Raw genomic sequence first — 27,120 nt, 5'->3', positions numbered from 1 at the left:
TGCTGGTGCTTTTGGTGTCCTACTAAAAATCTATTGCCAAATGCAAAGCAACTTGCTCCTATCATATTTACATAATGACAGAATCTAACACGAATCAATGAATGAGGAAATACAGGAAAGTCTCTATGATGTTTATATCTGGGCAGATTTCAGCGAAATTCAGTTATTTGAAGGAAGGAATTTTTTAGAAGTTTTTCCTGTGGTGATAATATAATTCACACTGTCACTCAGCCAGTTTTTATTGAGCATCTTATATTTTCTAGGTATTGTTTTAGATACAGAAGGTTAAGCTTGAAATAAGAGCCCCCATTTTCTGCCCTCTTAGGTCTTACCTTGAGTTGGTTATGAAACACAAGAGCAGCAAACACATTTCAGATAGCAATAAGCAAGCTGTTGAAAACAAAGTGGGGCTATGGAAGGAAATAGTTGTGTGGGAACCCGTTTGGATAGGGCTCACAGGAAGGACTCACAGTGACAATTGAGTAGGCATCTGAATGAAGAGAGGCAGGCTTTGGAGGCAGGAGAGCACGCTGGTATATACAAGAAAGGGCAAGCAGCCCCTACGTTTGTGTGGGGGTGCAGAGTGAGAAGGGGGAGACTGATGCATGAGAGCCAGCCAGGGGCCAGAAAAAAGCTACTGGAATTTAAGGCACTTACATAGTAAAGGAGTCTCAGACTTCTATGTGAAAAATGGACCCAGAGAAGGGCAGCTTAAAACACCCCTCATCGTCATACTTATTCCCAGGCTTCCTGTAACTCCCACATCCTCAAAGGTAAACTGCCTGCCTATTGGAAGGTGAATTTCCCTTGGGTTTTCGGGCAACTAGGTCGTGAGCACGGTGCATCAGTCTGTGGCCACTGATCTTGGTGCCCCCAGGAACGAGGCCGGTCTCATTGGCCAAGAAGAAGGAGGGGCCCCCTTTGGTTGGTGCAAGCAATGCCACCAGGGGTTTACCTATTCCGTGCTTGCCCTCGACACCTTCGAGCTGCCTTTCCCTTTCCTGCTTTCCCGGTAATCCTTAGCCTCCCTCCCGCGGTTCCCTTGTCCTTTTCGCAAGTCCTTCTTCGCCTTAGTTTTCAGTCCCCAGGCACGCATTTTCTGGTCCCAGCCGGATTTCCACTGAGCGTGTTTCCACCAGAGTTACACGAGCTGCTCTCTCATCCAGATCCAGATCCAGATCCAAAACCCACCCTCTGGCCTTCGCCCCCGCAAAGGGGGCGGGTGGGGAGCGCGAACCTTATCTCCCGGGCTCCGCCTCCAGGGGGCTGAGAGCGTTTAGGAGCCGAGGCGCAGTGCACTGGACGCGGCAGGCTAGCCGGGCTCTGGGCGGCGGGCTTCCACCCGCCTGCAGCCCAGGTTTGGCCGGGGTTGGGCTTGTCACTGCCTGGGACACCCCTGCGCGCCAGGCGCAACGGCATCCCGGAGCCTGGACGCCACACCAGGTAAGGCGCCACAGGCTTCTGCCCACTCCCCGCGGAATGACCTAGAGGGGGTTTCGGGGTTGGCTCTCGGGGGGGTGCAGTTTGACCTTCTAGGTGTTGTGAAGTTTCTTCTTGGCGCCAAGGAGGTTGGATTCGGCGCCCAGGCTGCAGGCTGAGATGTCACGGTTTGTCTTGCAGTTACTTGATGTTAATGAATCTTGGGAGGTTCTGTGGGAGCAGATTTCTGCCTCGAAGGGTTTGGCCTCTGACAACGAATAATGCGCAAAGAATTACTCCCTCAAGACCGCTCTCCTCTGCTTTCATCTTCCTGAAAGTGATTCCCGCGTCCACACGTGGCGTGTTGTGGAGCGTGACGCTGAGCGCCCAGGGCAGGGGGTCGGGCTGTGTGACGTAGACCAAAAGTTCTTATACTTGAAAAAAAAAATATGTATATATTTAAAAATTGACAGATAATATTGTATGTATTTATCGTGCACAATATAATGCTTTGCAGTATAGAACACAGGTTTATACCTAAAATCGATCTTGAGGCAAATTTAAAGATCAGGTGGCCCTACAGTGGTCTCTTCCAGGGCCTTAAAACGTTTAGGGCTTGAGCGGCACCCCAGACTAATAATAGTACCTGGGGGTGTGACTTTGGACGTTAGCATGGGAAAAAAAAAAAAACACTGTACTCAAGTGATTACCACGTGCAGGTAAGTTGAAGCACTAGTGAATTACAGGAGTGATTCTCTGTGGTCTGTAGCCAGCAGCCACAGCCCCAGCACCAGGGAGTTTTTCGAAATGCAGAGTCCAGGGCCCTGGCTCCACACTGGACTTACTGAAGGTGGAACCCAGCAGTCTGTGTTTTCATGCTCCCTCCAGGTGATGCTGGTGTTTGCTCAAATTTGAGAACTGTTGGGTTGGGTCTCCAGTTAAGGTAAGGACGGACACCTGCAATATTCCACTGTGGAGGGTAGGAGGTTGTGTGTGGGAAGTTAGGAAGAGGGGCACATGCACACCAAGGGAGGAAGAAACAGACCTCTTTTCAGAAACTCTCAGGTATTCATCAAGAGGGATTTGACCATATTAAAAAACATACTCTGGACTTTGGAGGGTCCTATACAGGGTAGAGACTTAACCATCATTTTGACTGATTTTTGCGTATTAGAATTTGCCTACTTGCTTTAGGAGAGTGGAGGAATTTTTTTTCTCCCTTTTTTGAGAGTTGAAATGAAGCCAAGGAAGAAATATACATGAGCCTTCGAGCTGTAATAACATATATCTTTGGACCCTGATGAGATAATCCTGGATCATGGTTGTCATTGGTATAGATGACAGGACTCATATACAATATTTTTTTTCCTCAAGGCAACTGGAGGTTTCAGGCATTCAATACCAACTCTCCCAAGTGAAAGGGAATTCATTGTTACAGGTTTCTAGATTGCTGAAGTGGGTCCTTTGGTTTTTGTTTTAATAGAGATACAAGATTTCAAAATTTTGGCTAAAAAACTTCCAGCTGTTCCTAAGCCATTAGTACAGAAATAGAATGACTTTGCAAATGGGCTTAAATGGATTAGAAAATTTGAAGTTGGATAAGGAAATCTAGAGTAGGCGTAACTCCAGTCTCACCACATGTGTGCTGTAGTGAAGACAGTGCTAACTGTACCAAGACTTTCTGTACAGGGAATATTCATTTTCCAAGCTGTGATTTTCTGTGCCAATTTGTGTTGAAAGTATATAAACTTGTTATGGTACAGGTGCTAAGCTTGGGTTCAGAAAACTAGGGAAAACATTCTTTAGGAATAGGGGCTATCGTCTCAGGCAGATGTGGTTTAAGGCCTGTTCTAGTTCTCTGTGTTCTTGCACGTAGTTGCCTGACTTCTCTGAACTACATTTTCTTCATCTGTACAATGGGAACTGTAGGAGTACAATGCTAATCTCAGCATTCTCTCATTGTTATCACAGTTAATGAGTAATGCTTCTGAAAAGTCTACCATACAAAATTAAATATTTGTTAGTCCAAAATACAAAATGCATATACACACATATAAGAAACCAAAAACCCCCAAATATCTCAAAATGAAAATATATTAATATATTGTCAGATTATATATTTATATGCCAGCTATACCCTTAGAATTTATTCATTTTTCTACCCAGCCCTCCCCCTCCTTGACAGAGAAAGAGGGAGACAGAGAGAGAGAGCATGGCCATCCACTGGGTTCACTTCCCAAATGTCTACAATAGCCTGGATTGGACTGGCTCCCGCATAGGTGGCTGGAACTCAATCACATAATCCCTCACTGCTGCCTCCCAGGATCTGCTTTACTGGGTGATTGGAATTAGGAATTGAAGCTGCACATTAAACCCAGCCACTTCGGTATGGGAAGTGGGCATCCATTTACTCTCTAGGCCAAACACTCACCCTGTTTTTGCTTTTTACCAACAGGTGAACGTAAAGACATCTTCAAGTTACCTTCATAATTTTATTGCAAATTTTAGATGGAACTTGCTAGAAACATTTTTAGGTTAGGTTTAAATCAATAGCCTCATCTTTCTTAGTCACTGTGGTAAAGGACTTCACCTTGTGGTACAATATCTAATCTCTTGTCATCTATATTTAAATAGGCTTAAAACCTAGCTTTTCAGAATAATATTCTTTATAAAATAAAATTCAGATTATGAGAGAGTATCTGAAAGTGGCCCAGTGTCATGGTCAATAGAATTAATTTAGAAGTACTATCTGGTATTTCCTAGGCTCTTGGTAGAAAATATGAAATCTTATCCTGTTACATTAAGGCTTGTTTAAGAGAATCCAAGAGAAGGCAAAATGAGGACCAGAGCCAGGGCAAGCCTAAACTGGCAAAAAGTGTAGATGAGGTAATTGAGAGTGCTTTTCTTCCTGAACTGCAGTAATTAGAAAATGCTTCTGACCACACATGCATGTGCATATGAACACACAATCAATCAATTCCTTTCCCATTATTTTATTGGAACTGAGCTGTATAATCCTCTGGGACCAAATAATTCTAATGAGAAATATTTATGTTATGAATTCCAAGAAAAGATACCAAGTGATTTTGAGCTTTGAAATTAGTTTCAAGTCTCTTTAATTTGAGTGATGTGTGGATATTAGATTTCTAACTTGGATGCATTTAAATGACTCATCTTCCCTCTTAGAGTACAAGAGGTTATAACCTGTCTACTACCAATCTTCTATGACTTCTGGAAGACTACACATAGGGCAAGGTCTAGAATATGAACATCTTAGTAACCCTTCAGTTCAGAAAATCAGATTTTCGTTAGGATACTTTAAAACTTAAAATTTAAAGTTATTAAGTTGAACAAAATTAAAAATTAATGTTATTAAACTAAATATAATTATAGCTTACTATACATAGGGTTTTCTATTTGTCCTACTATGGAATAAGAAATAGCTATGGCAATCAAAACGGAAGATCAGAGACACATCTCTTGATGCCAAAAATAAAGGCATGTGGAAGCAGACTCAGACTCTAATCAAATTGTGAGCTCTGGATAATGTTTTAGAGATTTATTTGAGAGGCAGAGATAGAAGGTGAGAGAGAGAGACAGAGATAGAGAGATCTTCCATTCACTGGTTCACTCCCCAAATGGCCACAACAGCCAGGGTGGGGCCAGGCCAAAGCCAGGAGCCAGAAGCTTCTTCCGGGTCTCCCATGTAGGTGCAGGGGCCCAAGCACTTGGGCCATCTTCTGCTGCTTTCCCAGGGGTGTTAACAGGGAGCTGGATGGGAAGTGGAGCCCTAGGGACTCAAACTGGCACCCATATGGGATGCCTGCAAGCAGAGGCTTAACCTTCTATGACACAGTGCCAACCCTCTCTGGGTAGTTTAGCTAAAAGAGCTATGAGAGTAGGTATTTGCCGCAATTCAGAACATATGCGACAGCATTGCTTGCAATGAGTGATCAATTAGGAATGATCAATATTGCAATGTTCCTTTTTGACTTTATGTTTTCCTCTCCCAGGCAAAAGGTCTGAAGTAGAAATTGAAGTTAGCTTAATTGCTCTTGGTTTACATAACCAGGCTCACTTAGAAAGATTTTGAGCAGAATTACCTGGCATTCATTTGGGTTCATTTCCAGGGCTCTATCCACAGTGCATGGTTTTGTTCTAGGTCAGTCTTGAAGCCCTTGTGAGTAAAGAGCATCACAGGAAATGGACCCATGGTTTTATTTCATATTTACTATCTTTGGATACTATTTCTCAGTATGCAATAGTAATTCTTTAGCTTAACCCATTATCATTCTTGTGAGAAACAAAGCTGACATGTTTATTTCTGGCAGGTGGTCTAGTCTCACAGGAAGAAAACTGATCAGGGAGGCCAAATAACCTCACTGTCTTCATAGACTCATGCTTAAAGACAGGCCCTGCAGCCAGAGTGCCAAGCCCTGCACCCTGGCCCTTCCACTTACTAGTTGTTTGAACTTGGACAAGTTACATAATCTCTTTTTGATTTTATTTCCTCATTAGTAAAGGTGAAGAAACATAAGCTCTCTTCAAAAATCTCATGGAAAATGTATATTATGGAAATATTATGAATGCATGTGAATCTTTTTTGAATCAAAATAAACTTAACTTTTAATTGCATTTCTCCTGAATTTTTGGAAGTCCCCGTGTAGTACTTATCACATTCAGGTTGTTAGGAGTATATAAGTTAATATATTTAAAGTTCTAAGAACCATACCTGGCTCATTGCATATCTGAAGTAAGAGGCTGCTCTTGTTTTACTTTGGACATTAGTGAATGGTTTAAGCGGGAGTACTCTTTTGAAACTCTCTTTTTAATTTTTACCTCTGAAGCTGGGATCCTAAGAAGCAAAAGGTATTTTAGGTTCTTTTTTGTTTTTTAATTTTTTTAGACAGGCAGAGTGGACAGAGAGAGAGAGACAGAGAGAAAGGTCTTCCTTTTGCAGTTGGTTCACCCTCCAATGGCCGCCGCGGTAGGCGCGCTGCGGCCGGCGCACCGCGCTGATCCGATGGCAGGAGCCCGGTGCTTCTCCTGGTCTCCCATGGGGTGCAGGGCCCAAGGACTTGGGCCATCCTCCACTGCACTCCCTGGCCACAGCAGAGAGCTGGCCTGGAAGAGGGGCAACTGGGACAGGATAGGTGCCCCGACCGGGACTAGAACCCGGTGTGCCGGTGCCGCAAGGCGGAGGATTAGCCTAGTGAGCCGCGGTGCCGGCTTTAGGTTCTTAATATATATTTGGAACACTTCAGAAAGTTTGTGGAGAGGTGGAATTAAAATGTCTATTTTGGTACCAAAAGTTTTGAAATGCATGCATATTTTTTTAAAGATTTATTTATTCATTTGAAAGGCAGAGTTATGGAGAGGCAGATGCAGAGAGAGAGAGAGAGAGAGAGAGAGAGAGAGAGAAAGAAAGAGAGAGAGAGAGGAAGAGAGAGAGAGAGAGAGTGAGTTAGTTAGTTCTATCCACTGGTTCACTTCCTAGATGGCCACAACAGAGGGAGCTGTGCCATTCGAAGCCAGGAGCCTGGAGTTTCTTCCAGGTCTTCCACACAAGTTAGAGCCCAAGGACTTGGGCCATCTTCTACTGCTTCCCCAGGCCATAGCAGAGAGCTGGATCAGAACTGGAGCAGCTGGGACATGAACCGGCACCCATATGGGGTGCTGGCATGGCAGGAGGCATCTTTACCTGCTATGCCATAGTGCTGGCCCCCATAGTGTTTTCATAATGTGCATTTTTCATTGGGAGATTCCCCCTTGTGTGTTCATTTCATGGTTTTTCTGTTTAAAGTGGTGGGAGAATTGGTTTCAAATAGGTGAACTATTTCATGTTTCTCAGATAACAGTAAATATTTTGAACAACATTTTTGAAAAATTCCTGTAGATGTTGCTATTGCTGGCCAGACAGTATAGCTTGAGAATCACTGCTTTAACCCACTGCTTTCCCATTTGACTGCTTCTCTGAGAATAGTTTTTCAGTTGGTTCTGGTTTATAATACTTAGAATTTATTGTGGAAAAGAATAATCACATCCTTTGTAAAGACATGCCCTGTCTACATGTCTGCACATTAACTATAACTATGGAATTCTTGTATACTGATAGAATTTTTAGAATGAATGCTTAATGGGATATTAGTCTAATATAAATGAGGAAACAGAGGTATGGGGAAATCATTTTAGCCAAGGGTTCATGAACAGTTCATGGTGGCATTGGATAATATGTTAGGTTGCTTATGTTCTACTCAGTATGGTTTTCATCCAACTGTCTTGCCTTCTGAAAAAAAAAAAATCATCTAATGTTGTCAAAGAGGCACATAATCCCTGTTATGGAGTACTGTTGGAATGCTCTAGTTATGCCTGTTTTGATTTCAAGGATATTTACTTAAAAGATTTCCTCAATTAAAAAGCAATGAAAGCATTATGTTTATAGTGCCAAGGAAATAAATCTATAGCTAGCAATTTTGCAAAGGATCATTTTTTTCATTATACATGCTTTTTTTTTTTTTCCAAAGGATTCAATTTGGCATTTTTCTCTTTGTTGTTTATTTGGCATCTTGCTTTTTACTAATGAAACACTCAGAGATACCTTTTAAATTTTCAGGAAACATTGACAGTTTTCTCAAGTCCATGTTTGGTGATCTTCTGGGAATCCTGCCAGTTGCTTGTGTTTGATTTGGTGCTTTTTGTTTAACTTGTCTTGTTTTGCTCTAGGTCAATTTAGCTATGACTACAGTGTTGTGTTACCCATTAATTGGTTGTTTGTATAGTTATTGGTGTCAAGAAGAAAAACTTAAGCACCAAGAAAGTTCCTTTTTAATATGCAAAGTAAAAAGTTCTAGGGGAGTTTCAGCTTTATAGAAAGTTTGCCCTTCTAACCATTTTGTTTGAAATTTAATCTTTTTTTTTCTGTGCAAGCGACAAATAAAAACTAACATTCAAATAATATATATTATATTTTTATGGTCACTTTCAGTCTATGAAATCACTGATTCAAAGATTGAGATGATACTGAAATATGTACTTAAAAATATTAGCGATTGCTGTATATGTATGTATATGATTAGAAAGTGTTTGACTCCACCCATAGGGTGTGTCTAGGCACATGTTTTCTAGCAGTGCCCAGAAGATGATAGAATATTGGAGATAAGACAGAGAGGTACATTCCTTTTAAGTGTTCTGCCATTCATCAAATAGCTATGAAATACCTTCCAAGTGCCTAGCTGTCCTAGGGAAAGGGAATTCAGACAAAATAGCTGCTAAATTCAGTTTAGTGAATCTATTTATAGCCAATTGGCAGTTTTCATTTTTAAATGGAAAACACTCTACAATTTATTATGTAAAAATAATATTTTACAAACATCTTGAGTGAACAAAATGTATAAGGCAAAAATGGTTTTAATTTCAATTTAAGAAAATCAACAGCAAGCATAGCATGTTTCACTTCTTCGCAAACTGTTTTTAATTCTCATTTGACGACACACCACATTGCATTCTTTTTTTTTTTTTTTTTTTAATTTTTGACAGGCAGAGTGGACAGTGAGAGAGAGACAGAGAGAAAGGTCTTCCTTTTGCCGTTGGTTCACCCTCCAATGGCCGCCGCGGTAGGCGCGCTGCGGCCGGCGCACCGCGCTGATCCGATGGCAGGAGCCAGGTGCTTCTCCTGGTCTCCCATGGGGTGCAGGGCCCAAGCACTTGGGCCATCCTCCACTGCACTCCCTGGCCACAGCAGAGGGCTGGCCTGGAAGAGGGGCAACCGGGACAGGATCGGTGCCCCGACCGGGACTAGAACCCGGTGTGCCGGCGCCGCAAGGCGGAGGATTAGCCTGTTGAGCCACGGCGCCGGCCCACATTGCATTCTTTACAAAATATTCCTTGTGATTTGAAGTAATATCTTGGCAGTTAGTGGAGAAAGAGCAAAGCATCATGCAGAGGATAAATACTCAGTGTGCTAAGAATGAAGGCAACTCTACTTCCCTGTGGAAAGTTTACGCTGTCTCTTTGTCAGTTTGCCTTTCAGCCGTTTTATAGCCCCTTTATTTTTCTCTCTCTGTTCAAATCACTTGTTAGCTAGCAGCTTTGGGTAGACATTTGAAAAAAGAAACATTGAGACAAAGCAGATATGTACTGTGGAGCAGGGATGACATGTCTCAGCTGGGGCTGCTAAGACAAAATACCATTACCTGGTGGCTCAAACAACATGAATTTATTTCTCATAATACTGGAAAGTACAGGTCCAAGGTTCTGGCTGGCTCGGTTTCTGGTGAGGGCTCTCTTCTTGGGTTGTAGACAGCCATCATTCTACTGGGTCCTCACATAGCAGAGAGAGGAAGCAAGCTGTCTCCTATCTCTTCTGATTAAGCCATACGGAGGGCTCTACCTGTGTGAGCTAATGACTTCCCCAAAGCCTCACCTCCAAATACTATCACCTTGCAAGGTAGAGCTTCAACATAAGAGTTTGGGGTGTGCCCATTTCTGTTTGTAGCAACATGGTAATTGTGTTCATGAAAGTGGTAGAGGCAGGGTTCCTGCTTGGGTCCCGAATGATGAGGGAGTAGGCCTGAAAAGGGTAACATGCAGAGTCCTTAATGGGAATTGGAGGCACGTGGAGCCCAATTCAAGCTCTTGTATCTTTAGTGGGAGCAAACATGTGAGTGTGTGCAAGTAGATACCTATAATGTAAATCATATATCTATGATACCATTTGGATAATAGTATTTATATGTACTCAATCAACAGACAACTCTATTTATAAGTACTCAGTAAGTAGACACTAACATTGTTTCCAAGAATGCCTTTTATCTGGAAATGGTTTCTCATCCCAGCCTGGCACCAGCTTATTGAGAAGCTGGTAGCTTATGTAAGCCTGCAGTAAGGGGGAGCTACACAGGTATGATTGTCAAATCTTCTTGCATGTCACTGTTTGCATGCTTTTTTCTTTGTTAAAAACACCGTTAGAGACCATCATGGAAGATGTTAAGAACTGCATCTTAGAGCATCTGTGTACAGTTGATGTGGAGTAATGTATCCTTTCAGAAGTTAGTCTACTGAGAAATGCAGAACTCATTTAGTTCTAAAAATGCTAGTGACAGGTCTTAGTCCATTTTGTGCTGCCCTGACAAGGTACCTGAGGCGGTAACCTATGAAAAACAGAAATTTGTTTTCTTACCATTCAGGGAGCTGGGAAGTCCGAGATCAAGGTGCCCCATGTTCAGTTGTCTGGTGAGGGCTGTTATCTGCCTCCAAGATGCCCAGATGTTGCCTTACTTAGTGCTGGATCCTCCACAGGGGAGGAATGTTTTGTGCTCACTTGACAGGAGGTGGAAGGACAAGCAACATTGAGCTGCACGAAGTCTCTGTTGTTAGGGTCTGAATCCCGTCCATGAGGAAGGGGCTCTCAAGACCTGGCCATCTCTTAAAAGACGCAATAACTTTCTATTATCACATTGATAACACCTGCATTTTTGAGAAAACACAGTGAAAGCAGAGCAACACATTTCTTGAATAATCCCAGATGATGGATGTTACAATGAATTATGAATAACTAAATTGATCTTTTCCTTTTAAAAAATATTTATTTTATTTATTTAAGAGGCAGAGTTACATACAGAGAGAGAGGGAGAGAAAGAGGACCTTCATCTGCTGGTTCACCCCCCAAATGGCCACAACAGTTGGAGCTGGGCTGATCTGAAGCCAGGATCCAGGAGCCTCCTCCAGGTCTCCCACATGTGTGCAGGCGCCCCAGCACTTGGGCCATCCTCCACTGCCTTCCTAGGCCATCAGGAGGGAGCTGGAGTGGAAGTAGAGCAGCCAGGAGGCCTGGATCTTTTCTCATAATGCTTAAAAATATTATGGTTTGGCCTCCTTGTGGGAGTTATATAAAATTTTTCATTGGTCTTTTCAACACTTGGAGAAAAAAAAATCCTGATTCTGACTTATGGGTTCTTTGAGGAAAATCATGTTTCTATGAGTAATCAAATTATATTTTTTAGCTCTAAGTTACATGTTTCCCAAAACATTAACTGTTGTGTTTGGGTGGTAAGATTGGAAATATTCTTCCCTGTTTTTCTTTTTCTCTATTTTTTTCTTAAGAATAGTTATGTACTACTTTTGTAATTTAAAAATGAATACACAGTTCCATGCTTTATAGATGGAAACATCTGGAATCATATTTTGAATCTCATACAAATGAAATAAAAGAGGGTAATTCATGTTCTTCAATTCATGAAGTACTGATTATTCCAGATGTACTTTTAAATACTAGACACACTAATTAGAGACATCAAAATTTGGTTAAAATGAAGCAATTTCTTTAAAAGCAGAAAATAATTATTACTTCTTGTGAATGCCAAAAGGATGTAAAATACTAGAATTCATTGAGTCCATAGAAGATAATAGCTAAGATCATGGGTGTTGTGTAGATATGATCCTGACATCACCTGTGTGAGCTTGTTTATAATATTTGACTTTTTAAAGCTTAATTGGCCAGCTGTCAAGTAGGGGAATCACAGGACCTTTTTTGTAGTGTCCTCAGGAGGGTTAAATAAGACAATACATATAATTCCTTTTAGCATAACACCTGGCAGATAAAAAGTAGTCAAATAAAGTTGAATAAGTTATTGTAAATATTCATATTCTTGCTTCTAAGCTTTTTCACACTTACATTTGGATACATGTCTTTTGGAAAGCTTGCTGCCCCTTTAGATGAGAATATTCTTTATTTCATATAGGTCATGCAGCAGACGCAAATCAAGGTTGTAGCCATTATCCACCTTGTGGAAAATTAAAAGCTGTGACCATAAAGTAAATTAGAAGTATGTTATTGCAAAAATCAAAAGGAAAAAAAGGAAAGAGGAAGGGGGTGGGAAGTATCATTGTGTGTTTAAAATTGCATATATGAAATACATGAAATCTGTATTCTTTATATAAATAAATTAAAAATAAATAAATAAAAGAGTTTCTTTAACTTAAAAAATATTCATGTATATGACAGGTCTTCAAAAGGTTCATGAAAAAAATGTGTATTACAAAAAAACCTAAGCATAAATTTAAAAATTATTTGTACAAAAATTTTTATTTTTTATTTGAGAAGCTGTGAGGGAGAGAAAAGACACTCCTGTGTGTTGGTTCCCTCCACTAATGCCCACAATAGCTGGGGCTGGACTGGAGCCAAAGCCAGGGCTTGGTAACTCAATCCACGTCTCCCATGGAGGTGGCAGGGACTCAGTTACTCAAGTCATCACCTGTGTCTCCTAGGGTCTACATTGGTAGGAAGCAGGAATCAGGAGCCAGAGCTGAGTGTGGAAGCTCAGCACTCCGATATGGAACATGGGCATCTTAGCTGGTGTCTGATTATTAAGCCAAATAGCTGTCCCTAATTTATTTTTTACTTCTGTATAGCCATGAAAAATTTTAAAGTACCTCATAGATAACCCATATCACACCTTTTTGAAAATTAGAAGACAATCTTTTCTTTCAGATGCACCGTTGGGAATCAGCATCCATTGCCACCTAGGCCAGGTGCTTACATGCTGTTAGAACCCAGACTTTGTCTGGTGCCGCGGCTCACTAGGCTAATCCCCCACCTGTGGTGCCGGCACTGTGGGTTCTAGTCCCATTTGGGGCGCCAGTTCTGTCCTGGTTGCTCCTCTTCCAGTCCAGCTCTCTGCTGTGGCCTGGGAAGGCAGTGGAGGATGGCCCAAGTGCTTGGGCCCTGTACCCGCATGGGAGACCAGGAAGAAGCACCTGGCTCCTGGCTTTGGATTGGCGTAGCGCGCCAGCCATGGCGGCCATCTGGGGGTGAACCAACAGAAGGAAGACCTTTCTCTCTGTCTCTCTCTCTCTCACTGTCTAACTCTGCCTGTAAAAAAAAAAAAAAAAAAAAAAAAAAAAAACCCAGACTTTGGTGCATTTGATTTGTATAAAGTGTGTGCTTTAATTCATTCACTCTGCTCTTTCCATAGATTAGACTAGGTGTTAGGGATGTAGCAATACATGACATGTCTCTGTCCTCAAAGAATTACTGTCTTAGCCAGTTTCCCCATAGATGGTCTTGATGTCATTGATGTCATTGTTGGTTGTCATACCACAAAGCTACATTCTTCATCAATTGCTGCTTATAGTAGAGCACTTTCCAGAGGTTACTGATTGCTTCCACATCCACTTGTGTGATTATTTTTAAAAAAATTATTTACTTTCATTATTTGAAAGAGAGAGAGAGAGAGAGAGAGAGAGAGAGAAATAGCTGGGGCCAGCCAGGCCAGGCCAGGCCAGGCCAAAGCCATGACCCCAGGACTCAGTTTAGGTTGGAGACTTGGGAAGGGACCTAAGTATTTGAGGTCATAATCTGCTGCCTTCAAGAGTGTGCATTAGGAGAGCTGGTACTTGAATCAGGCCCTCTGATATGGCATGTGGATGTCCCAAGTAGCATGTTAACCACTGCACCGAACTCTCACCTCATTGTGAAGGTTTATAAATGGAGTCTATGGTTGAATCTAAACTGTGGTGAGGTCTATGTTTATAATGTATGTAAGTTTCTACACAGTATTTAGACTAGGCATGTAGTTTATTAAACCAGAAACAAAACAAAACAAAACAAAAAAACCTTTCAAACTGAATTGAATTGACTCTGGGTAAACAGAAGGAAATATGGTGGCACTGGGAAAATTGGAATCAATTATTTTAATCTTTTATCTCAAAACACTGGAAAAAAGTGATTTTTTAATCTCTGATTCATTGTAATTAAATAAATGAATAGTCAATTACTTATGTAGAAGTTAGAACCATTTGTGCGTCTATGTTTTCCTAACTGTGGTTCTAAATATTTTTAATTTTTAATTTTTAGCTGGATAACGTAATTTCACATTGGGCATTTTTTGGCCAAACCTAATATTATTAAAGGCTCTATGAGTAATTCAATACGTTTGCGCATTTAAAATGTTTCTACACCATTTTGGATGTGATTGCTGAGTTGAATTCCAAATATCCCTTCCAATAACTTGTCACATTTTTGAGCTGTGGGCCTAAAACAGCCTCAGTAAGATTAGAGAAGCAATTTTAGTTTCAAATTTTCAAGTTTGATTTGAATAATAGTGACTTAAAAGAATAATGTGTACATGCTTTTAACTTTTTCACCAAAGGTAAGCATTTATGATAAAGTTAGCTACAGAGGAAAATTTTCCTGTTTTCTTTGATTGTTTTAGTGTTGCAGTTCTTAAGTAAGGCAAACCTGTTTTACCCAAGGGAATGACTGCAACGAATCCACTTATAAGAGATGCAAGCTGTCTAAATGGCAATGGAGAGGAGACATAGCTCTGCTTCTCCAAGAGTGCAAGACTTTGTTGCTACTGCTTTGTTGAAAAAAATATTTATTTTTATCTATCTGAAAGGCAGAGGGAGGCAGGGAGAAAGAGAAAGAGTGAGTGAGGGAGAGGAAGAGGGAGAGGGAGAGAGAGAGAGAGAGAGAGATCTTCGACTCACTGTTTCACCCACAAATGCCCACATTTGGGGTCAGGCTGAAGCCAGGAGCCAGGAACTCCGTTTGGATCTCCCACATGGGTGGCAGGGGCCCAAGAACTTGGGACTCCTTCTGCTGCTTTCCCAGGTGCATTAGCAGGAATCTGGATTGGAAGCAGAGCAGATGGGACTCATATGGATTCTCCAGTATGGGATGGCAGTGTTTCAGTCAGTGGCTTAACCCACGGTGCCACATACTAGCCCTGCTACTATTTAGAGAATTTCAAATTTTATTTTATTTTATTTTTGCCTTCTAAATCTTTCTTTTGGAATGTCTACTTTCTGAGTCATCTGTTGACATATCCTAGGGTAAAGGAGGAGAGAAAAGAGGTATATTTTATTTTAGGCAAAAATTGCAAGTAATGGTTTCAGTTTTTGTAGCCATTGTTCTTACTAGAGAGTTGAGAAGTTTTAAATGGAAAAATACAGGAACTTTGATAAATCAGGTGGAGGAGTTCAGGAGAGGAGGTATATGGGAACTTCTAAGGAAGCCATTGCTGTAAACTTCATCACTTTCATGGCAATGAGATATTGATAATTCTGAAAACACTAAGTGCTGTATGAAAAACAAGAGAAACTGTGAGTTAGCAGGTTCAATTTCAGTGGCCACTATATACTTACTAGATTGAGGAAGGCCATCATCCGTGGTTGCTTTTGATAGAGCGTGGAGATGGACTATTTAAAAAATAATTTTAGGAAGCAAATTAATACTTTGTGTAATTGAGTTCCAAATTATCTCAAGGTCCAGAACACTCAAGGTCAGCCCTATGGAAGACATGAATAGTGAAGAGGTGGAGGGGATGAGGCTTGAACTGGCCTCTTGAAACAGAGTTTAGTTTGAAAAAATAGTTCAGTGTAGACTCACACTATGGTCAACATAAGTCATAAAACTGATGTTTACCATACCAAAATTGTTTGTTTCAACAGTAACTGAAGCTGTTACCCCTCCCTGTGACATATAATGAGTCTGTTGTCCAATGCCAGACATCTCCAATGATGGGAAACCTTGAGTTTTAGGAAGATCCCCATCTATTAAAAACTTTCCCCTCAAATCAAAAACATCCTCCCTGGAGCTTCCAGGCTTTGGACCTAATTCTGGGCTCTGGGAGTGACAGGAAGAAGCCTTATTTCTTTTCTGAGGGACAATCTTGCCAGTATTTAAGGTAGCTAACATGGTGCCCCAAGGGGAATATCATTTTCTAAAAATACTTCTTTTTTTGGAGATCATTTGGAATTTTATCCCTGCTGTGATCAGCCTTCTATGGACTTACTCAGTTTTCATTCTCTGTGGCCATTGGTGATTGAGTAGAAAGGGTGTGGCCCTGTTTGTTCCTTACTGTAGCCCAAGAGCAAACTAATTGTTGGCATCCAGTTCACACTAATGACTTTAGTTTGCCATCAACTAAGACCTTTTAGTCTACTCAGCCGTGCTGTTAAGTCAGTTTATTCCTACTGGTGCATTCTATAATCCAGATTTTGGATCTTAGAACTTTTCTTTGTTTCTTTTGGATTTTGTTTTAATGCAAGTGGTCCATTATTTATTCAGTGGAGATATTTTTGAATTCATACTGTTTTGTGCAGTCAGACATCTTTCTTAGGTTTACTTTGTCTGGCAGTTTGATTTGTAAGTCATCATTTCCTCCCCTCAATTGCAGATAACCTATTAATCAGGCAGAGTTAAGTAGCAGAACTCTAAAACACATCGATAGAAACCTCCTACCAGGCTGACACCAGGTGTTACTCTCCTTTGGGAGAGTTTTACATACAACATTCATTGACTTATTTTCATTTTTGAAATAATAGGAGCATAGTATTCTCTTGATGTCAGCTTAATCTACTATCAAAGGTGTATCATTTAGTTTGGTATGATTTATTTTTGGCACATAGCAAGCATTTCATCGTGTTCAGTGTTCGGTGACTCATTGCTCTTCTAAGTTTGTAAGTGATCACACATAGGAGTGAGGTTTAAGATGTTTAACAGTCATGAAGACCCAAACATCAACTAATCAGTATGGGCACTGGGCCACTTCAGAACAGATGTGTGTACATAATCTGCAAAGCAAATCTGCTTTGTATCAGCTGAGGTTAGGATAGGTTCACAATTGTTTTTAACCCTGTGCCTTATTGGTTTACTGGAGACATATTGTTCTTGCTATTCACAACTTTTTTTTTTTTAAATCTTGCCTTTTGATTATTTCTTATACATACAGACTAATTTTAACTGACTCTATGAATTTACGTAGTTTACTGGCTACACATAATTACAAAGTAAGGTTTATCTGGAGAAAAAGCTTAGATCTAGGAATGAGCATGGTTTGTTTAAGGAGTTTGATATGACTTTCCTGATGGGTAAGGAGAGTTTAGTGTGTGGAAAAGTAGGAAGCAAACTATTCTAATACATGGGAATTGTAATCCTTGAGAAGGAACAGTTCCTGAAGCTGTGGGGAACATCGTGTTTTCTGCACGAGGGACAGTGGTCATCTGCCTGATGATGATGTCAATAACATGCAACAAAGAGAATGAAAGAAGATGACCTATCAGGATAAAGAAGATCTTTCAAGGGATAAATATGCAAAATCGTGAAAAGAGTGTGATCTTAAGCAGAGGGAAATGAAGGAGTGAGGTGTGGGAAATGCAGATGAAGTCCTTGATTTTGGAAATGAAGATGCCACAAATATTCTGGTGATGATTTCTATTTGGTGATAAGGATGGAAAAACAATTTCATTGTGTTTAGTATATTTTAGAAAAAATGCAAAATGATGAGTTTTTTGACTATGACAAGAGATACGTAGTTGCTTGAAAAACATTGCCAGTGGGTAACAGTAAGGGAAATGTAGGGGATGAGAAGGTTTACGCAAAAAGACTTTAATCTTTCTGCTTTCTAGTCAATATTACAATTTTCTTATTATATCATATCCCTTTATTTAAAGAAAATAATCATTACCACAGTACAAATACACAAGTCCCCTTAAAGTGTTGTGCCTTTATCAGAAAACCTGTGCAGCTCAATAATTCAAGTGCTGCTTACTTTGTGGCATATCCACCAAGCAAAAAGAGAAAAATTTGTGCTCTTCCAACTTCTAAGAATTCAGTCCTGCTCATTCCTAAATGTGTGAAGGAAGGATTTTGAAGATAAAGGAAAATGAAGTTAGGTACAGGTTGGGCATCCCTTACTGAAAACGCTTGCGGGACCAACATTGTGGTGCAGCGGGTTAAGTCACCACCTGTGATGCTGGCATCCCACATGGGCACCTGTTCAGTCCTGGATGCTCCATTTCTGATCTAGCTCCCTGCTAATGGCCTGAGAAAAACAGAAATATGGTCCAAGTATTTGGGCCCCTGCCACCCATGTGAGAAATGCAGATGAATCTCCTGGCTTCTGGCTTCAGCCTGGCCCAGCCTTGAATGTTGTGGCCATTTGGGGAGTGAACCAGCAGTTGGAAGAGCTCTCTGCTTTCTGTTTCTCCTTCTCTCTCTCTCTGTAACTCTGCCTCTCAAATAAATAAATAAATCTGTAAAAAAAAAAAAAAAAGAAAAGAAAAATGTCTGGGATCCAAGGTGTTTTGGAATTAAGAGTTTGGATTTTGGAATATTTGTATATATATATATATATATATAAATAATATACATATATATATATAGTGAGAAATTTTTGGCATAGGTTCCAAGTATAAACACAAAATTCATTTATGTTTAATACACAGTTTATATATATAGCCTGAAGCTAATTTTAAGCAATATTTTTTTAACTTGTTTGTGTTTTTCACTGTAAATGGTTACATGAGGTCAGGTGTGGAATTTTCCACTAGTAGTATGTGATGCCCAGAAGTTTCAGACTTTGGAGCATTTTAGGTTTTGGATTTTGGGTGTAACTATCTTCATCCTGTATAAGGGCATACTGAAGAGGTATATGAAGACGTTTTCTGTGGATTAATGTGAATTAATTTCAAAGAAATCCTTTCAAATGGTTCTAGGGCATCATTGTACTTCATTTTACCCATTTTTTTTTTTTTACAGGCAGAGTGGACAGTAGAGGGAGACAGAGAGAAAGGTCTTCCTTTCCTTTTTTTGCCGTTGGTTCACCCTCCAATGGCTGCCGCGGTAGGCGCGCTGCGGCCGGCGCACCGCGCTGATCCGATGGCAGGAGCCAGGTGCTTCTCCTGGTCTCCCATGGGGTGCAGGGCCCAAGCACTTGGGCCATCCTCCACTGCACTCCCTGGCCACAGCATAGAGCTGGCCTGGAAAAGGGGCAACTGGGACAGGATAGGTGCCCCGACTGGGACTAGAACCCGGTGTGCCGGCGCCACAAGGCGGAGGATTAGCCTAGTGAGCCATAGCGCCGGCTCTATTTTACCCATTTTTAATACCTGAGTTAGGGCTCTCTTCTCTCCTATGTCTGTCTTGTGTTTATTCCACTAGGCAGTATTCTTATTAAAATCAATACTTGGGGCAGGTGTTTGCAGCATGTTAACTTGTTGCTTGGGAAGTCTGTATCCCATATCAGAATGCCAGCTTGAGTCCTGACTACTCCATGCTTCTGATTCAGCTTCCTGCTAATGCACCTGGGAAGCAACAGATGATGGCCCAAGTACTTGGGCTCCTACTGCACATGTGGAAGAGGCACCCGTGTGCCTCCCATGGAGTTCCATCCTCCTGGTTTTGGTCTGGCCCAGCCCTGGCTATTGAGAGCATTTGACCAGTGAACCAGTTTTCTCTCTCTTCTTTTTTTCTCTCTTTCTCTCTGTCTGATACTCTGCCTTTCAAATAAATAATCATTAAAACATTCTGATGGGAAACACACTAGTTCATAATAATAGTTTTAATGATCTGCAATTATTTTAAAATTTACTGCATATGAGTAAAATCATCATCTTTTCACTTGATTGTTGATAATAGCGCTTGCCTATGTTCATGCTGAACTGGGTTCTTTTTACTTGTTAAAACCCTTTAGTTAGTGGAACATTAAGCCTTTGACTAGAGTATAAATTTGAAATATATTATCTCAAAAACTCAAAAAGAAAGAAAATAAAACAGAAATGGAGAGGGAAGGAAAGAGGAAGGGAGTAAGAGAAGTATCATTATTTTCTTAGAATGATATCCATTCACTACATGGAATCTGTTGTCTCTATTAATATCACATTAACACGAAAATTGATGAGAATTGTGGTAATTATCATGCATCTGCTGTGACTCTGAGAATCTAATGTGTTAATAGATTTCTTAAATTCAAAAATAAATAAGTATAAAAAAAGTTTGTAATGCATTGTTCAAATTTTCAACATATTTATAGAGATGATACATTTAGTGGTGGGAACATGGTATCTGGCATGAGCAGATGTCAGCTGTTGGCTGGTGTTCATGTTGGGACTCCAAGCACTTCAGAAATGTTTGTGTTGATCCAGACATGATGAATCAGCTCCCATGTTGACAGAATGAATTTCCCTTTTTGTCTGATGGCCTGAGGGTCTAAGAGTCTGGATTTAGTTGATTTGTCAGCCTATTAATTTTTAGAGGGAATATCCCTTGAGGTGTTTATTATCCTACTTTTTATGTAAGTAATATTTTGAAAACATTCTAAATGTGCACTGTTAGGGAAAAGGTTGTATTGGTTTTGAAACTGTTAGAATGATGTTTAACAGTAAATGTGTCTACCTAATATAAAGGTAGAAAATATAGAAAGTAAACACATTTATATACAGAAAATTTTCCTATAAAATATTAAAAGAATGATATGTACAGCTTTATAATTCAAAAATATGTTCTTTTTAAACATGAAATATTCCTTTCTTTGTCCTGATTGATGCATTGGCTTTGAATTTTATCTTATATTTATATATGTTTTCCTTTATTAGCATTACCTTAGTTAATTAGTTTTCTGCACCTTTATTTTCAGCATTTGCTGTCCAGAGTTTTAGGTGGGTTGCTTGTAAACAATATAGAGGCAGACAAAAACCACACACACACACACACAATCTGAAACTTTTCTGAATTCTTTTTTCTTTTTAAAGATTTGCTTATTTATTTGAAAGAGTTAGAGAGAGGGAGAGACAGAGAGATCTTCCATCTACTGGTTCACTCTCCTGATGGCCATTATGACCAGGGCCAGACTGAAGGTAGGAGCCAGGAGCTTCATGCAGATCTTCATGCAGGAGCCCAGACTTGAGTCGTCTTTTGCTGCTTTTTCCCAGGCTAATTGCAGGGAGCTGTATTTGAAGTGGATCAGCTGGTGTCCCATATGGGATGTTGACATTGCAGGGTGGTTTTACCTGCTATGCCACAACACTGGCCCCACTTTTCTGAATTCTAAATATAAAACTTAACCCATGAAACTTTGTTATGATTGTGAATATGTTTGTACTCTTTTCTTGAATTTTACTTTTTCAGTTTGTACTGTGCTTTCTTCTCCTTTATTATAATTATTATTATGATTTTTTTCTTTCATATTTTATTCTAGATGGATATCTTTTCCTGTTTACTGTACCTAGGGCAATGTATAGTGTCTTCTCTACTGGACATGGCTATTTCCTGCTTTTCTTAGGTTTGCTTGGTCTAGAAACTACCTGGGTTCTGCTTTTCCAGTCTAGTCTAAGTGTCCAAACTCATGGATTCTCATGAATACTAATAGAAGTGTTACATGATGCGCAAGGTGCCACTCTTCTTTCTTCTTTGTATAAAACTAATTTCTTCTCAGTCTGAGAAGTGTACTTTTCCTTGTAGGTCTGAGAAGTATTATTCTTGTGACCTTTCCAGCAATAGAAGCTATAGAATTGGAAAGGTATTACATACAGTGCTAATCTGACAATATTATAAAGTGCTAATAATTGTAAAAAGCAGCAAGTTATTTTGATATCTCCTTTATTGTTTCCATTATGAAATGAATATTTTTGGATAAAACAAGAGGAGGACAGCCATTGTTGTTTCCTTGGACCATTGTGGAATATGGCTCTGGGGACCTTGTTTACAATTTCTTCTGAAAAGCATTTGGATGATAGAGTAAAATAAGAATATCTCCTTTTGGATAAAGTCTGACGTGTTGTACTTTAGAGATTGCACTTGGCAATTGTTTGAGAAATGTCAGTTTTCCTGGATGAATGAAGTCCAGTGCAGCTGTTTCTGTTTTAGATCACTGAATCTGAAAGTCTATGTAACAGAACATAACCAGTCGTCTTTGGAGTGAGAAATGAAGAGTTTTCCACTTCATAAATTTCTTGCTTTGTAGAAGGAAAATTTGATAATGATTCTAATACTATTTTGAGTTTACATATGATAATCCCCTTTAGGGTTTCTATCTATAAGTTTTTTATAAATAGTTAATGATGCTATCAAAGCCAGTAATGCATTCTCTTTATTACTGTTCATGTTTTCGAAGGTGTGAACCAAGGTATTTGCAAACTAGAATGTTTTCTAGTTCTCTTGAGTTGATTTTTTTCTCAAGATATTTTTGTTATTTACTCAGTTTGAAGTGTAGTATTGCCAATTTTCAGGACATCAGGCATAATTTTATTCAAGATAAGAATAAGATACTTTCTAATGCACTGTTGTACATGCCCCACTCTGTACTCTCCACCATTTAAGAATCTCTGCTGGTTCTTTCTTGCCATCCTACTTGGCAGATCGTCAAAATTTAACTGTGGCATTTATTTGCTAATTGTGTGTGTGTGTGTTGAGAACATTGTAAAATAGTTTAAAGAAATCCCACATTTTAAGATTTGATATCATACTACAAGCAGTCAGTTTAATTTATGTAGTGCTTGACAGAACAGTTTCCTGGAATGATTGTTTGTTTTTAAAGCATAGCAATCAGAAATGTTCACAGAAGGAGAATGATCCAACAATATTAAATACTGTAAATCATTGGAGTTGACCGAATGTCATAGAAATATTATAGCATTATGATTCTGATTATAAAATTGTAACATGGAAAATTTATAAGGTTTTACTTCTATAGATTGAGTTTACAATAATGAAAATAGATGACTTTTAAGTTTGATTTAGAAAACTAATTATTAATCATGTATTTAACAGTATAAATAATGAGTAAAATATTTAAGAGTTGAACCGTACCCAAGTAGAACCAAGATCCTTAAACTCTCTTATCTCTTTATTCTCCTGTTGTACTGAGGAGGCTCTGAAGTCCATCCAGGCTTCTTTTCTTGCCCAGATTCCAGGATCTTACTGGCCTTGCCAGGTCTGGAACAGAGTCAGTGTAGCTATAATCCTTTCCCCCGCACATGTAGCTGGATAACACCAGGAAGGAACTGAGTGTTGTGACTCATCACCTTTAAACAAGTTACTGTTGCTGAACTGAATATAATACTTCCTTAATGAACAGATGTAGGATGTTCATCATTTTTCCATACCACAGCTTCCTTTTATATGGTAAAACTCTGCACGCTAGTTTATTTTTGAGGATGATATTTTCGTCTTCCATTCTTTTAAACGCAGTCATGTTTTCTTTGGTTCTCTCGAATGTCAGGATGGTAGGTTATATTAGTTCACACTGACTCTCTTCCTTAGGAAACCCCTCCGGCACATGTAGTAAATGGCAGTGGAGACGTCTGGGAGGTCAAAGAAGATTGTACCGTAAGAGAAGTTTTGTTGTTTTTGGCTGTGCAATAAGCATTTTTCCTGTAGAAACAAAGGAGCTGGAAGTGTTATAAAGGGTTGTTAGGAAAAAGCATTGTGGTTATTTGAGGGAAGTGTGGAAAATAGTGAAATTAACTGAAACTGTTGCTCATAGGAATTAAGAGTTAAGACAATTTTGGAAAAGAGAAATTTAAAACTAAATTTCTAAAGATTACACCTTATACCTAAACAAACATACAGAATTATTATTTACCTAATTTGTGTTTTCTTAGTGGAAGAGAAGAAATAGAGTGATGAAAATTGTAGATATTAAATATGAGACAAGCAGTCAGATACAATGGGTATTTTCCAATTGAATATAGTTTTGAAGTGTGTTTTCTTCCCTTAAACACCAAAGCATAAGTAAACTTGATAAAAATCATCACCTTATAAAACATGGTAACATAATACAAAGTAAAAACACTTATATTACTATTTATCATTATCAGAGATACAATTTTAATTAATATATGACTTGTATCAGTTCCTAAAAAGATCAGCAAAATGTGGCTCTAGGTAGAGAAGGAAAATCTCTTTGGAAACTTGAAATTTTTTATTGCAGGATAAATATGTTGCAATAACATATTCTCTCTAGCTGTAAGATGCTAAAAATCAGTCACTTCCTCATATTTTTCTGTTTATTATCGAGAAACATATTAAAAAGTTAAACTTTAGGACTAGTGTTTTGGTGCAGCAGATTAAGCCGCTGCTTGTAATGCTGGCATCCTATATCTGAGTGTTAGTTCAAGTCCCAGCTACTCTGCTTCCAATCCAGCTTCCTGGTCATGTGTCTGGGAAGGCAGTGGAAGATGGCCCAACTACTTGGGCCCCTGCTGCCAATGTCAGAGACCAGGATGAAGTTCTTGGCACCCAGCTTTGGCCTGGCCCAGCTCTAGCTATTGGAGATATTTGGGGAATTAACCAATGGATAGAAGATTTCCCTGTCTCTGCTTCTCTATTTGTCACCCTGGCTTTTAAATAAATAAATAAATCTTTTTTAAAGAGTAAAATTTTGATTCACGTCTTTGGGATTTATTATGCAGGATGACTGCATTTCCCAGTCTCCAATGGTACTCATAGGACCCTGAGTTAGAACAGCCCAGTTTGGCAATTGCTATTTTTCTGTATACTTGGTTTAATTGGGGCTCTTGCAGTACTGTCACATTCAAAATTATTTTACCGGACTCTCTGAAAGAAATAAATTTTCCTTGTGACACAGTTGAATTTATTTCATATATGTATATCTCAAATGTTGTTTCATGATAAATATTTACTTTTTATACAAGTATTATGTTCTGACATTCCCTCTCTCCATTTCTTTTTATTAAACAATGTGGTCCATGGAACACTAAATGGATTTCACAACCAACTGCTGGGTAGTAGTTGGCATCTTGGGAAACATTGCCATAAAAATCCTTCCATGGTTCTGTTGCTGTGATTGTCAGGGCTGATTAATTTGGAGTTAAATATACTTATTAGTCTTATTGCCAAATATGCTTCAGATACATGGTAGGATAACCTTTCCTGGTTCCATCCTAGTTCTGAGTTCTGGCCAATGAGCTAAGGAGAAACTAGTTGTTTCTGGACCCCAGTATTTAATTTGCATGTGTGACCTCCATAGCTCTTAATATCTGCCATAGTAACTCACCACCCACCTCACACTGAATCCTAAAAATGAGTGCAGTGGAGTAGAGCTCCTAGTCAGATCATGGTGTACATAAATCATGAGTAAAAAATAAACCTTCCCTGCTTTACAATACTAAAATTTTTGGATGTGTTTTTTGGTAAGCATAGCCTAGCCCCTCTTGATTATGTGTTCTGCTATTGGTCAAGATAATCTTCTTTGGAAATATTAACTTTTATCTAAAACATGCAAGTTTAAAAACAAGTTATTTCTAATTTGAAAATAATATATATTCTTTATAAAAACATGAAAAATATTGAGAAAATTACATATCCAAAGTGCTGTTATCTGGAGATAAGAGTTTTTGACATTTCTGTGGAAGATGCATTTTTACACAATGGCTTACTCTATAGTTTCTATTTTACTTTTTCTCTAACTGGCATTTATTTTTTAAAATTTTTTAGAAAACTTTTATTTAATAAATATAAATTTCAAAAGTATAACTTTTGGATTATAGCGGTTTTTCCCCCCATAACCACCCTCCCACCTGCAAACCATCCCATCTCCTACTCCCTCTCCCATCCCATTCTTCATTAAGATTCATTTTTTTTTCTTTTTGACAGGCAGAGTTAGACAGAGAGAGAGACAGAGAGAAAGGTCTTCCTTCCATTGGTTCACCCCTCAAATGGCCGCTACGGCTGGCGTGCTGTACCAATCCGAAGTCAGGAGCAAGGTGCTTCCTCCTGGTCTCCCATGTGGGTGCAGGGCCCAAGCACTTGGGCTATCATCCACTGCACTCCCGGGCCACAGCAGAGAGCTGGCCTGGAAGAGGGGCAGATCAAACTTGTTCTTAGAAGGCTTATCCATCTCTTGTCTGCCTAATAGGATTCGGTACTCATTCCTCTGAGCTCCCATTGTACCTTGTACATATCTTAGTTAACATCTATATTATGTATTGTAGTTGCATTGACATACTTCTACCAAAAATCCTTCTACTTTCTGAAGTCATTACTATGCTTCTTTAAATCTTTGCCTGTTAGTGCTTAGCTAAATTGCCTCAAAATAGTGGCATACCATAAATATTGTTGAATGAATGAGTGAAGGAAAGGATAAATAATAGTGACAAAAGTGTTATTCATGTGTTAACTCTTATCTCTTGAAGATTTTTTCCCCTGTGTCTTAAAATCCAAACAACAAAGCTTCATACATTCTTATCAAAATTGGCTGTCAATACAGTGTCTGAAATTCATTTACTGTGAAGTATCATAATTGAAAACAGTTTATGTCTCCTAAGGGGTTTTCCCTTGATAGTGATAGAATTCCTAAAGACTTTTTCCTTTAAGAATTCCAGATTTAACAAAGTTATGGGATTAGTTTTAATTGGAGTTGGAAGTAGGGTTTAAGGAGTTTTATCTTTAGTCCAAATTGATACCCCCTACCTAAGTATGAGACCAACTGTTCCAGATGGCTCAAAGAAAAGCCAAGAGCCAGCATGTCATACAGAACATTCATTTTTTTAAAAATTACTTATTTATTTGAAAGGCATAGTTAGAGAGAGAGAAGTATTCCATCCACTGGTTCACTCCCCAAATGGCCACAATGGCTGGAAGTTGGGCTGATCAGAAGCCAGGAGCCATGAGTTTCTTGCAGGTCTCTGACATTGGTGCAGAGGCTCAAGAACTTGGGCCATCTTGTACTGCTTTCCCAGGCCATAACAGAGAACTGGATTGGAAGTGGAGCAGCTTGGATTCGAATCGGCACCCATATGGGATGCCAGCAGCTGAGACTGGAACCGGCTCCCATACGGGATGCCAGCACTGCAGGTGGTGGCTTAACCTGCTATGCCACAGCACTGGCCCCCCACAGTACATTCATTTTTGTTTCTGTTATACAGCATGGATCATATGAACAACACATCTGGTAAACA

The 27,120-nt window shown here is 39.5% G+C and overlaps 1 protein-coding gene across 1 annotated transcript in view; it reads left to right on the top strand.

The window, feature by feature from the left end:
- Positions 1-1,327: 1,327 nt before the first annotated feature.
- The window catches only part of COL21A1 (collagen type XXI alpha 1 chain), a 172,134-nt gene continuing 146,341 nt past the window's right edge, over positions 1,328-27,120 (top strand). Inside the window, exon 1 of the mRNA XM_062186299.1 lies at positions 1,328-1,443. The gene's annotated coding sequence lies outside the window, so the exon portion shown is untranslated. The remainder of the gene's footprint in view (positions 1,444-27,120) is intronic.

The sequence above is a fragment of the Lepus europaeus genome, chromosome 3 (genome assembly GCF_033115175.1).
Source record: "Lepus europaeus isolate LE1 chromosome 3, mLepTim1.pri, whole genome shotgun sequence".
NCBI classification, from domain to species: Eukaryota; Metazoa; Chordata; class Mammalia; order Lagomorpha; family Leporidae; genus Lepus; species Lepus europaeus.
This window is presented reverse-complemented; position numbering and strand designations above follow the sequence as displayed.